General features: G+C 37.7%; 1 protein-coding gene and 1 pseudogene across 2 annotated transcripts in view; one reads left to right on the forward strand and one right to left on the reverse strand.

Annotated features, from left to right (window-relative positions):
• Positions 1-14,756, forward strand: part of RXFP1 (relaxin family peptide receptor 1) — a 203,815-nt gene that overhangs the window by 155,195 nt on the left and 33,864 nt on the right. The gene's annotated exons all lie outside the window — the stretch shown is intronic.
• Positions 1,336-11,459, reverse strand: LOC130455077 (methylosome subunit pICln-like; annotated as a pseudogene).

Consider the following 14,756-nt stretch of genomic DNA (forward strand, 5'->3'; position numbering starts at 1 on the left):
AAGAAAATATTTTTAATACCACAACAAAATCCTCACTCATTCTCTTATTCTTATTAAACTTTCTCAGGACCATCCTGGTCACGCCTTTTACAGAAATGTAAATAATTATAGACATCAGGGTCTTTCACAGATAACAAAGGACGTCCATCACAACAACCTAGCAGTACATATAGTGAAGTATTAGGATAAATCTGAAATAGACACCAACCTGTGCCAAATAGATTTTCCACATGACATTTCCTCTTAATACTCAAATGCAAATCAAACCATGATTTTAGAGCTAGAAAGGACCTCAGAGGCTATTTGCTCTAACCCCCTCATCAGCTAAGGGAAGAAGCCAAGTTTGAAACTGAGATACTCTTATCTCTGAATCTAATGTTCTTTCCACAGTAAAAAATGTGTTTTTGTTTTTGTTTTTTTGGTGGGAATCAAGTGACTAGATGAAATCAACTTGAAGAGTACATATGTAAGGTTTAATAGTGAAAGCACTACTAGCAGCTATTTGACAGTCACCAGAATTGTAGCTATAGAATCTGATGAAAAAATAAAGTTCTAGGGCAGTGAAAGCTAACCTATGGCACAGAAAGCACTGTCTGTGGGCATTCAGTCAGCCTTCCTCCCCACCCCCCACCCCCAGAGTTAATTACTAGAAAGGCAGGAAGACTCAGGCAGAGCTGCTCCTCTCCCCCTCTCCACCTCATCTAATGACATTTTTTCACATCTACTTCCCCTCTGCCCAGCAGCCCAATGGGAGTTCCCAGGGGGTAAGGTAGGTGGCTCATAGGCAGCAGAGTTGGAGGGGAGTGGAACACTCAGGCCACTCCCTTCTCCCTCTTCACCTGTGCTGAGGACATTATTACTCACTTTGCCCACTCTCTGCCCAGCAGCCCAATGGAAGTACTTCCTCCCCTGTGTGGGGAAAGGGGGAGGCATGGCACTCAATATGGAAGGTACAGTGGGGCCCAGCATTCCATCCTTAAAAAGTTTGCCATCACTGCTATAGGGAGTATGGCTCACAAAGCCAATCTTTTTCCCCATGGAAGGAAATATACAAAGGACCAGAGACTTTAAGATTATCCATCAGGGTTAATATGTCAGGACTTGTACTGGAATTTATTAGCCTTCATTACCATAGAATTATAGAGTTGAAAGAATCCTTAGAAGCCATTTAGTCCAATTTCTCCCTTAGTATATAAAGAATTTTTTCTAACAACTTAGAGCTGTCCAGCAAAGGAATAGGCTATTTTTGGAAGTAGTATGCTTCCCACAGATATTCAAGCAAAAGGCTAGAGGGAGGCTAGAGATGAGAAGAGTCAAAGACAATACTGTCTTTGACTGAGAATAATACTGAGAAATACTGTAAACCCCCCCCCAAAAAAAAAGGCAGAAGGAAGAACAAGATTGAGGAATAGTTCACCTCATTTTAGGTTGTTATATATCAGGTACCAATGGAACATCCAGGAGCAGATGTTCTATAAACAATAGTTCTAGAGACCAGGAAAGTCCAGATTGGAGATAAAGATTTGTAAATAATATGCATAAAGGTAGAATTTATAGCTAAATGTGAATAAGGAGAGAGATGATGACTACTATGAGTATGACAATGACTATTACTAGAACTACAACTATTAATAATAGCTAACATTTATGAATAGTTTAAGGTTTGTAAAGCATCACATGATCTTGTTTGATCTTAAAACAGCTCTAAGGTAATTTGAGGTTGATTGGTTAAGTGACTTGTCTATGGTCATGCAACTAAATATTTGAGGCAGGAAAACTTAGTTTCCCTCAACTCCAAACCTGATGCATGGTGTTATCAAGGGCTGACTCTTGAGAAACACCTACATTTATAGATCAGAAGAGGAGGAATTACAGTGTTCAAAAAAAGGAATCATTAGGGAGATAGGAGAACCAAGAATGCCAGATTTCGAAAGGCCCTAAGGCTATGAGCCTATTTAATAGGTGGTTTTAAGCAGTCATTTGCAAAATAACTTTAATATAAACAATCAACAAATAACAGTGCTGGGCCAGGATGAAAAAACGAGAAAGAATGGTCAGCAGGCAGTAATGGAAGCTAGCAGAAGTTGTAAAAGCAAATTACCTCCTCTTAGGAAAAATTTTGCCTAGGGTACAGTTAGGAATTTGTCTCCATGTTTTTCTTTTGGGTTCTTAGTTTGAATCATGAGTCACTATGAATAGGGAAGAGTGGTTAGTAGAATGCAAAGCTACATAGAGGTTTTAGAAATTGGAGACTGGAAAAATTTTGTCTTGTGTCAATTTTTATAGTGTTTGAAACAATAAGAAATGAAAAGAAACCTGGGGAGGTAGAAAATAATCTATCCACTTTACATAGACTGGATTGATAGGTACCAAGGTGTCTATAGAGTTCTGAAACTCAAAAAAGTGGCAATGAGCAAGAAACTGTGTTGCCTAAAGTATCTATAGTTCAAAATGCCTGATTCTCTCATGACTCAAGCTTTTTATTATTTTTGTTTAAACTGTTTGCTTTCCCTACCCATACCAATAGAATGGGTTGGATCTACCAAACCATCTCAAAACAGAATGGATGGTTTCCAGGCACTATGCTAAACTCTGGAGATATATGTTAAATCAAACAAAACAGTCCTTGCCCTCAAGGAGCTTACATTCTAATGGAGAGACAACACAAAATAGTATTGGGAAGGGGGGAAAGGGAAAGATACAAATGGGTACTAGCTTAAGACAAGAGAGAAAATTGCAAGTGATAAGGACTAAATCCTGGGATAAGGCAAAGGAAGTAGGAGTGAAAGCCTAGTCTCTGGAGTTGAAATACTTGGCATACATGTCTGTAATGGAGAGGCTTCAGGAAATGGCTGGTAGTTTGATTTCCAAGGAGATAAGTTAAAAGGCTCATCTATTGGAGCCATTAGTTGTCCCCACTAGGTAATATACTTTTACAGAGGGTATACTACTACTGGAGTAATTCCTGAAAGAAGCAGGAAGAAAATAGGAATGAGGGTTTATTAATTAGCCTTAGTTCTAAAGTTAGCTTGTCTACAATCTGAAGAAACATGTATCTGAAAGGTTGCAGGTGGAAGAACTTTTAAATGACTTATGCTGAGCCTCAGAAGACAAAACTGGAAGTAGTAGTTGGAAATAGCCAAAAAAAAAAAAAAACTGCATATTTAACCTTGATAGACATACATTTACCAAAGGCGTCTGACTCATGGAGATCCAGCACAGAATACAAGTCAAAAAGAGATGCCCTTTAGAGATTGAGGTATTTCCAGTGCTTGTTTGTGAATGGTTGTGGCAAATTGCATCAAGTCCTGGGACATTACAGAGACTCGACATTCAGAAATCTCTCAAAGGAGTTTAACCTAGCTATGCACAAAAGAAAAGCTAAGTTTCCAAACTTTATCCAGACTCATGTGAAGTCAAATAGAGAACCTACAAAGTTCATAAGTATGCTTATGGAGGCCAGACCCTACAAATGGAAAATGAGTTAAGCCCCAAATTCAAAAAGAGGAATGGGTTGGATTGTTTTGGGGAAACTACAAATTTATTTGAACAGCCTTCTTAAAAGAGTAGTCCATCTTTTTTTAACACAAACATTCTATTCTTTTGGTGGTTACACACATCTATGAGTTAATGGAACATTACAGATGCTCAGAATCTAACAACAATGGAGAAAAGGTGTTTTATGAATATAAACAGGTAGAAAGGTGTTTCAAATTGGGAATTTTGTACAAAACATTTAAAGGATGTCATCAAAATATATGACCAGAAAAAAAATGTCCAGTCACATAGCAAAGTTGAGAGATAAACTGTCCATTGTAGGTTCCACTGTTTTATGCATAATGTAAAGAAAATTCAGAGATCTTCCAGGACATTGGGTAGGGTCCCTTGACAAACATGTGGAAAAACAGAAGAGAGGTACAGGATGGACAAGCACAGATGGGCTTTGAGTTACATCATTGAACAAATGCTCACATCAGTGAGATCTCTGGTCCATTTGGCATACTGAAATACAAGGAAAATTTTTTAGCAATTAGAATTGTACCAAAGTGTTAGAGACTACTCAGGGAGGTGGTGACTTTCACCTCACTAGAACTCTTAAAGCAAAAGTTGGATGACTACTTCTTATGAAAAATATCCTTTTTGGCATATGGGTAGAACCACATGGCTGCTCAGGCCCCTTACAAGATGGAGAGTCTTTGATTTTGCAAAGTTACCGGCATAAGATTGTAAGCATTTCCAGCCATTCTCCCCCAGATTAAATGTACCTTAATCTTAACATCCTTCTTAAAATGTGGTGCCCAGAAATGTAATTCTCTGGATATAACTGTAACCGGTAAAAGATGCAATAGGACTATTGCTTCACATAACTGGGCATTATTTCTAATATGCAACCAGTTGTGATTAGCCTTTTAACCAACTGTATCAATCAGATCATTAAGTGCTTGTTGTGTGTCAAGTGTAGTAAATGCTACAGATACAAAAGCAAAAAATAGTACTTGCCCTCAAATAAGCTTACCTTTTAATAGAAAATATAAAACAAATATCAATATACAATATGCATAAAAGATACATAGAGTAGATAGAAAGCACTGTTGTAGGGAAGGCACTTAGCAGCCCAGGGACTAGGAAAGGCCTCTTGCAGAAGGTAACATTTAGGCTAAATCTTGAAAGAAGCCAGAGATTGAATTTAAGAAGAAGCTATGGGAAGGGGTAGGGGAGGGAAGGAAAGGAAAGAATATGATTCTTGTAACCAAGGAATAATATTCTAAATTGACTAAATAAAAATTTCTAAATTATAAAAAGCCCAGCAAAAAAATAAATTGATTAAAAATAAAATTTTAAAAAAAGAAGCAATTAGGAGGTGTAAAGCATTCTAGATCTGGGGGGACAATTAAGGCAGATTGGAGATGGAGTACTATGTTACAAATAATAGCAAGTAGGCCAGTGTGGCTGAACTGCAAAGCTCATGAGAAGAGATTGTGTAAAAAAACAAGAGAGAAGAAGGAGCCAAGTTTTTAAAAGGCTCAAATGCCAAATAAATGAATGTATATTAGACCCTAAAACTAAATAAAGGCAATACTTTTTTAGAGTGGGAGAGACTGACCCAGTCAGACTTAAAAAAATCAATTTGGCAGCTAAAGTAGAAAATGGACTGGCATGGAAAGAGATCTAAGACAAGAAAAATCAGTTCAAAGACTTCTAGTAGTACAGGTGAAAGGTTTCTGAACCAAGTTAGTGGCTGTGTAAGTAACTAGGGAAATGTTCTTTTCTTCCTCATGTTTGTTTTATTTTCTAATTGTTCCAAACATTTCCAAAAAAAATTGTACTAACAATGGACAGCTTCCTTAATGTTTAAGTAAATCAGATATTACAATTCTCTTCTTCAACATATGAAAACAACTTAAAACAGAGGAGAAAGCATTGAAAATGAGTCTTATCAACTTAATTCTGTCATTTACATTCAAAGCCAGATGAAATGTGTGTAAACTCCATCTTAGTAGGTACATACACAGTTTGTGAGAAGACAAGTCTTCAGAAGATCCTTCTGGTACAGTGATTAATAACCAGTAATAACCAAAGAGGATAGATTCTTTCCTTCTAGCTCTCTGATCCTAACAACCAAAAAAAAAAAGAAGAAAAAAAAGCCCCGGGCACAGGAGAAAACAACACAACATTATCTTTGTTAAGTAAAGCCTAAACATTTCTGAATGAGGAATTATCTCACTGAGGTACACGTTCCTACAAAAGCTGCATTTCTGCATGTATTACAAACCAAAGATTGTTTCAACCAAAGAATACTGAATGCTTCATCAGCAGAAAGCATAGATTCCGCTTCCCCTAGTTCTAGATCCCCTAGCCTCAGAAACAATTCCAGAGAAGGTATAAACAAGAGATATAGTGACCATTTCAGAGTGAGAAAGAATTCTACAAATTTTGTCTACTGGGTTCATTCTTCAAACCATAATCTATCCCTACAGCTATTGACTGTTCCCATCAGGCTCCTAGGGGGAAACCCTAAGAATTTGTGATATTCTAGAATTATCACTCGTAAATCCCTCATCTGATGTGCTCCCCAATATCAATCAACCAGTTAACATGTCCCCCCCCAGTATCAATCAACTAACTAATATAAATCACCTCTTACAAAGGGATATTTACTGGGGAAATATTTACTGAGAAAATACTGGGGGAAAATAGTAGGTTTTTAAAATTCCTCTCAACATAGGGGGGAATGAAGTGGACTCATCTCAGGTATAAAGTACTGAAACGGTTTTTATAAGAAACAAGTGGAAGCAAGATTATCTTGAGACTCCACAACCTAGAAGGCCTTTTCCACTTGGAAGAGTCCCTACCAAATTCCCTTTTTGGTACAGCAAAACCAATGGAGGAATTCCTCCCTCAGTCACCTGTGCTAGCTCCTTTCAAGAGTGTCTTGGCTACCTGTTTTATTCGCTGCTGGGTTGGTTGAAACCAGTCTCCTCTCCTGTCCATTTCTACTGACTAGACTCAGCTACTGCTACCCACAGCTCGAGGTGACACCCTTCCTGGATGAGGAAGCCTCTAATGGTTCTTCCAACCTTTCAGAGACACCAAGGTCATAGCCTCCTTCACTCTGGCTCCCAATATTCATTTACCTAAAAGCAGGGAAGAATAACTATTACAACGAGGAACTCGGGAACGGGCACATGGCAACCCAGTGAAGAGATGAGGCAGGCAAAGCTACTGACTCTCTTCACCACTCAGAAGTTCATTGGAATTACTTCAAAGCCATTTGGAAAGAGAAGTTCAAAAATGGCTGCCAAGTGGGGTTTGATCAAAATCAGGCAGGAAATATTGTGGATACTACAAGAATTCTGCCCTCTTTGGTCATTACATGTTTTCAACTTTTCATAATGCTTTCTTGCAACTCAATGAAATGAGCAAAGAGAAGAAAATACTTTTAGCTACCTGTCACCAGAGGAATATGTTTCAAACCACTCAAGCTGAGCTCTCCCTGGTAACTCCTAGAGAACCCAGAACTTTGTGGGCTCAGTTGACATCTAAGATGATTGGCATCAGTTCAATTAACAACAATTAATTCTAATTATTTTCATAATAATTTTCAAAATAATTCAAATAATAAGAAAAGTCTTTTCCACAGCATTTGGTCCCAGGAGACAAAGTCTATTCACAAATCATCTCTAGTGGGCACTGATATCCATCGGAGAGTAGATAACCCCAGGAGCTGGATGCAATTTCTCTTGGTTCTGGTGACTAGAAGAGTCAATAATTGTTTCAAGGCTGCTTGATAGAAGGAAAAGCACTTTTAGTTTCTGTCCCCTCTTGCTCTCCCATGCCCACTGAGGGCTGCACACCCCTTGTCACCTGGTTTATTGCAATACAACTTTAAGCACCATCATTGGGAATAGTGACAAGGGGAAGCTTGGACTCCAAGTTTAAGCTGCAGCAGCCACATGAGTTCATTGCTTTTTATTTCTTACCTGGTACAAGCACTGGGATTCTGAGAGTTATTGTAAAAAAAGAAACTAAAAGAATGTAAAAATGTATACTTTACCACAAGGACCTAGGAAGCCCATGTCATAGAAATTTATTTAGAAAGATATGAATTGGAATACCTTCCTTCACATTTTCAAAAAACACTGCAATTTCCTCCTTTGTGAGGAATAGAAACTGTATGGTTTGTTAAGACAGAAACTGGGACTAGATTTTATCTGTTATACCTCAGATATTTGTAGTCTAAAGAAATGCTGCTCTTTCAGGGTTCAGGATAAAAACCATTTTCTCTTGACTCTCTGCATGGGAAACAGTCTGTTGCTGAGAGCCTGATCCCCAATATCTCCAAGAAAACAAGACCACCCCAGATCTCCTCTCCAAAATTGAAGAGAGCTAGCCCTAACATAAAATCTGAAGTCAGGAAATAGGCTGGAAGAAGGACCAAACAACTCCATCATAAAAAGCTACTGTAGTGACAAGGATGCTTAAGATACAAACCCAGAAGAAGAAAATTATTCTAAAACATCTATAAGCAAGCAAAAGGAAAAAAATTAAGTCCACAGTGCAGGCACAAATTCAATTAGAATTCCTTGAACAGATGAAGCAAGAAGTTTTTTTTTTAATTTTACACATATTCACACATGTGTATGTGTGTGTTTTAAATAAGAGCACTAGAAAAAATGGCAACGAAATTAGAGCTAAGGAAGAAAGAATTGGACAGGGAATTGCTTGGCACAAAAGACATAAAACCTAGCCCCAGTATCAACCTTCTTTTTTTTTAACATGCAAAACCTAATTTTATTTATTTAGCTGTAACAAAGATAAAAGAATTCTCATCTTCAATTTTAAGGATCTCATCCCAGCCTCTTTAAATTTTCAGAGGAACCTAAGAGAGGATAGCTTTTGAAACTCGTTTGTTACAACAGACTAGAATTATAAAATTCATCTTTCAGACAAAGAGAACTGTGAAAATAGCAAGAGCTTGTCAGAAGCTCCCAGCTTACGTTCATGGAGGTCATGGAGGTAGAAGTTATTTAGGCTACTCATAGAAGCTAATCAGGCTTTGATATTCCCTATGGGTAGCTACCTGATTGATTTAGAGAACAAATGAGCAGAGGCAAGCCTCTGAGACCTCTGACTCTTTTCAAGGAGCACGTACTGCTAGACCCAAACATGTATGCATGTACACGTGTATATACGGGTGTAATGCATTTGTGTGTGAATATACAAACATACCTGGGTGTGGCATACAGCATGTTCCGGTTGCACCTCTACTTCTTTTCTCTACCCCTGTACCTTGTGGGATTGCCACCCTACAGATGAGTACTATGAGGGAAGGATTTATAGACCTAGATGACCACACCTGGGCACAGGATTCTTGAGTCAAAGATAAACTGTAAATACCTTCTTGGGTGAATTCAGCCACTTCCGTTAATAAAGATCGTAAGCTTCTGCTGGTGGTGATTCATATGGCCTCCACATGTCTGTCTGAAGAATTGGTTTAGGTCATGATTACAGAGGGGAAAAAGTTATTGCTTCTCCTGCCTCTCCACTCCATGATCAACATCTGCATCCTCCACAGTGTGGCATCTATCTCCATTCTGTATTTATAAACCTTATTTGAGTCTTCTTTCCTTACTCCAGCCATGTTACCTTGGCTGTTCACAGACTGAGCAAGCATTCCTTCCATTCGCTCCAGCAAGCCTTGTCCTGCAGTTACATGAGACAATCCTTCTTCATGGGTGTAAAATGTAGGAACATCCTCCTGTCCTTGGTCCTGTGCTTCCACATCATATTCTTCTCAGTCATAATCATCTGACTCTTCATCTTCAGGATCTAGATGGAAAGCGTGACCCTCGCACATTGCAACAAGCCACTGGGGACAAATCTGAACTCAGCAACTGGTTCAATACCTTCATCTTTTTCCTCATCGTCTTCCCCTTCGGCCATTGGAGTTTCTTCTAGTTCTTTGGGTTCATCCTCTCCCAATCGAGCACTGACTATAACCTACAAGTGCTCTTGTGGACAGGCATTTAGGTCCCTGGAGACAGTGTGTAAACTAATGGTGGGCTAGTCCATCGAAGATCCCAATCCAGATCCATCTAACCAGGATAGGTGGCTCTCCTTGATGTAGAGTGCTGGTGCCCAGGCTCTTGCCTTCCAGACCTGCTTCCGTGTCAGGCTACTGCCACTGCAGCCTATCTTCTGGACTCAGTGGAGAGAAACTCTTCAAGGAACTCATCCCACAGTAGTAGCTGCCAGCTAGACAGGGGAGGGGGCTAGAGGGAAGGTGAAGGCAGGAGGCTGGCCCCAAACCAGGAAGGAAAGGGGCCAGGTAAGCTCCACCCCAACAGGCTTCTTGAAAATTAGAAAAGACCAAATAGAAAAGAAATATATTTGTATGAGACAAGGAAAAAAAACTGTAAGACATAGCAAAAACAATGACCTGGAAACCAAAACAAGAATGGGGAAAAATTAAGAAACATTAGACTTCCTGAAAACCATGAACCAAAAGAAAAAAGAACTTAAATCTTGCATTTCAAGAAAGCTTAAAACTACTCAGATCTCTTAGAACCATTGGGCAAAGAGGAAACAAAGAATCCACTGGTCACTTCCTGAAAGAAGCCCAAATTGAAAACTCCCAAGAATATTATTGCCAAAATTCAGAACTTTCAGGTCAAAGAAAAATTTATGGCAAGAAAGGAGAAAGAAAGACATTAAGTTCTGAGGAGCCATAATCAGAATCACACAAAATTTAATGGTCACCACTATAAAGGAATTAGTCTTAGAGCAAAGAAAAACTTATCCAGTGAAAATGAATATAATCCTACAGGTGGAAAAATTGGATTTTTGATGAAATGGAAGATTTCTAAACATTTCTGATATTTTTTTAAAGACTAGAGCTATGTAGGAAGCTTGAAGTTCAAAGATAGGAATTAAGAGAAACATAAAAGGATAAACATGAGTGAATAATCATGAGGAACCAAGTACTATGCTAAGCACTAGGGATTCAAAAAGAGGCAAAAAAAAAAAAGAGTTCCTGCCCTCAAGAGACTTAAAATCAAATCAATGGAGATGACAACACACAAACAAACTATATATGGGATAAATGGGAAGTAATAGAAGGCACTAGAATTAAGGGTTCGGAAAGACTTTCTGTAAAAAAATGAGATTTTAACTGAGGCTTAAAGGAAACCATGGAAGTCTATTAGGTGGAGTCTAAGAGAAAGAGCATTCCATGCATTGGGGATAGCCAGATCAATGCCTAGAGCCAAAAGTATACTTAAGTTCTAATGCTGAGAGATTCTACACATGTCCCTTCTGAACCCTATCATCATGAGTCACAGAAGGAGTCTACTTAGTGGTTTTATGATGCCTTGGTGATTTTAAAAGAAGAATGGAAAAGTAAGGAAAGAAGAATACCCTTGGGGGAGGGAAAGGATTATCTTATATTATTATCAGAATGCTCAAGTAGAAATCTAAACAAATAGGTGGGAACAGGGGAACAGTGAGGAGCTCACAGTTGAATCTCCCTCTCTGAACTGGTCAGAGAAGGGGAGAATGCACACACACCTATACATACACACACCCCGAAGTTAGGTACAGAAATATATTTCAATAAGGATAGATGGAAAAGGAGAGAAGAAAAGGAAATTAAAGAAAATGTAGGATTAGCCCCAAGCTTAACAAATTCTAAATAAGGATGAACAAAAATATAACTCCTTTTGCACTGACAAGGAATGGGAATCTGAGGGGTTGCCCATCAATTGTGAAATGTATGAATAAGTAAGGTATATAAATATGATGGAACACTATTATGCTATAAGAAACAATGAAGGAGAAGGTTTCAGAGAAAACCAAGACTTTTAGGAACCAATGAATGAAATAAAATCAGGATCCCCATTTTATACAATGGTCACAGTATTATAAGAGAAGAAACATGTGCCCCCTCAAATCCTAATGTCTTCAAGTGTTATAAATGGTATTAAATAAGACAAATAAGGTTAAATAAGACAGAGGGACTTGGAGTAGTATTTTTGATAAAAGAAGGAAAAGGAAATGCATTAACAAGCAAGGAGGAAACTCTCACATAATCAAAGTGATCAAGAAGGAATTGGGGACCAAATATCACTTGATCCTCACTTGCATCTAAACCAGCCAAATAATGTAGAACACACAGAGTTTTGTGTAGAAATATTTAAACTCTACAGGGAAACAGAACATAACTAGAAAAGTAGAAAGGGGAATTAAGAGAAAGATTAATTAAAAACAAAGCAAAGTACAAGCTATGAAGGGGGATCTTGCAGGGGGCCGGTAAAAGAAAAGAGAGAAGGTAGGAACCTGTATTATAGGGAGACAGAAAAAATTAAGACAAGCATAAATGCTAATGTTGAGGGAGATTCTCTGTGCCTTCCTTTTCTTTGTTAAGGAGAAGGGAGTGGATCAAAAAAAGAAAAATATAATTATAGAATGGAGAAAATGAGCAATCAAAAATCATCTTAGCAATGTAAATGTGATGAACTTATCCTTAAAATAGAAGAGGAAAGCAGAGTTGATTAGAAAGGAGAATCCAACAATATATATTTTAATAAGAAACATACTTAAAGTATAAAAATTCACACAGGGTTTAAATATTGTACCAAAACAAAATATTATATACCAGTTTTGTTCAATAAAAGAGGTACATCAATTATGATCTCAGATAAAGCAACAGCAAAATGAACTTGATTGAAAGATAAATAGAAAAATTACATAATGCTAAACAATGAATTAATTTCAATACTTAACAGTGTCATGCTTTCTAAAATACTTGAAAGAAATTGATTTACAAGGACAAATAGTAAAACTACAATAGTTTGAGGACTTCATAACACCCATTCAGACATAAACAAATCTAGCAACCAAAAAAAGATAAGACATTGTACATATTTTTTAGAAATTATCTCTGATGAATGGGAATGGAAAAGTATATGCATATTTGTCAGTACTGAATGGCACCATTATAAAAACTGACCGTGAATTTGGGCATTAAAACCTCATACATGAAAAAAATATTAAATATACCCTTTATTGAGCACAATTTAATAAAAATTATATTCCATAAAGAGCCACTAAAGAATTTAAAATTATTTAACTTAATTAAAAATTAAGCTATAAATAATATAATCCTTTAAAAATCTATAGTCCAGGAAAAAAACCCCAGAGATTTTCATCAAAGAAAATGACAACTCTGGGACTGCTGTAAAGATTAATTTGTTAATTAGCTAATAATTTGTTATTCTAGATTTCTAAAAGTAAGATCTCCAGCTTAAGAGTTCCAAAACTTACCCAGGATCCTTTAACTCTTGGGAGTAGAATTTTGAGTAGGTCAGAGGTATAGAACTCCCAAAAGCCCCAAGAAGAGGACAGTTAAGCATACTGGTCACTCTCTGGGGAAACTGACTCTCGGAGAGAAGGTGGGAAGTTTTCCCCTGTGATCCTTCTGGGAAGAGTAGAGACGACATTGGAAGTTAACATCTTGATAGGGAGAAAGTTTTGGCTCATGAGAGGCTTTTCTCTGTTAGAGAGACAAATGGCCACCAGATGGCGCTGGTTCTTCAGACAGGGGAAGCTTCAAGTTCACGGACTTTGCTGAGATCCGGGACCCTCTGCTGTGAGCCGGAAACAGTTTATGGAGACAAATTACGTTTATTTTGAAATCAGTTTGAAGAAGTTTACATATTAGAATCAGGTAGACAGATAGATAATTTGGGTTAGGTAGAGAGGTGTAGAGTAGTTTTAAAGGAGGATCAATCACCCTTAGTGATTACGGATCCGGGTTATTATTTAGACATCTTAGATTTAGGGTAAATATAATTCCTACTGATCTATATTTCCTTTTCCTTTCCTGGCTCCCTGAACAAGTTAAATAAATGGGTTGTTTTGTTTTGTTTTTTATAGTCCGTCTCCTGCCAAATCTATCAGTCGTCATCTATAAGAGAAAGTCACCTTTTAGGCAGTATCGATACCAACTGACATGCAACTGACAAAAAAGATCGAAATCAATATTGATCTATACGATCATGTACATCATAACTTCTTGGACATATCCAAAACAGTCCTTATGGCAAAATAATATCTTTTAAGCATGTTCAACAGCCAAAGAAAGAAAAAATAATGAATTGGGCATGGCAACTAAAATCCTAGGAAAAAAACCTAAATACTCTCATTAAACTAAAGTTTGCAGAGTGCTTTACACATAGTGTGATTATCCCCATTTCACAGAGAAAGCTGACAAAAGCTGAGTGTCTGCCATCATATAAGTAGGAGGTGTCAGAGGTAGGATCTGAACCCAGATCTTAACTATCCAGAAATCTGTCTACAGTGTATTTCTGCTGCTCTGAACTAATAATAAGTTCTCAATCTTATGTGTTGACCAATAATCTAAATTTGTCTTTATGGCATGATGACACAACACCACATAGTGAATCCTGTAAAATGCAGCTTTAAACTCCATTATTAAAATGTGTTAAATTGATTCATATAATGTAGAGTTGCAATAATATTTTCCATTCTTTTTTTTTAACATTTTATTTGGTCATTTCCAAACATTCATTGGGAAAAAAAAGATCATTTTCTTTTCCTCCCCCTCCCCCCCCCACCTCTCCCATAGCCAACGGGCACAATTTCACTGGGTATCACATATGTCCTTGATTCCAACCCATTTCCATGTTGTTGGTATTTGCATTAGAGTCTCATTTAGAGTCTCTCCTCAGACATGTCCCTAAAACCCCTGTAGTCAAACACTTGCTTTTCCTCGGTGTTTTTACTCCCACAGTTTGTCCTCTGCTTGTGGATAGTGTTTTTTCCTCCTAGATCCCTGCAGATTGTTCAGGGACATTGCATTGTCCCTAGTGGAGGAGTCCATTACCTTCAATTGTACCACAGTGTATCAGTCTCTGTGTATAATGTTTTCCTGGTTCTGCTCCTTTCGCTCTGCATCACTTCCTGGAGGTTGTTCCAGTCTCCATGGAATTCCTCCACTTTATTATTCCTTTGAGCTCAATAGTATTCCATCACCAACATATACCACAATTTGTTCAGACATTCCCCAATTGAAGGATATCCCCTCATTTTCCAATTTTTTGCCACCACAAAGAGCTCAGCTATGAATATTCTTGTACAAGTCTTTTTCCTTATTATCTCTTTGGGGTACAAACCCTGCAGTGCTAAGGCTGGATCAAAGGGTAGATATTCTTTTGTAGCCCTTTGGGCATAGTTCC

Source organism: Monodelphis domestica, chromosome 6 (assembly GCF_027887165.1).
Source record: "Monodelphis domestica isolate mMonDom1 chromosome 6, mMonDom1.pri, whole genome shotgun sequence".
Lineage (NCBI taxonomy): Eukaryota > Metazoa > Chordata > Mammalia > Didelphimorphia > Didelphidae > Monodelphis > Monodelphis domestica.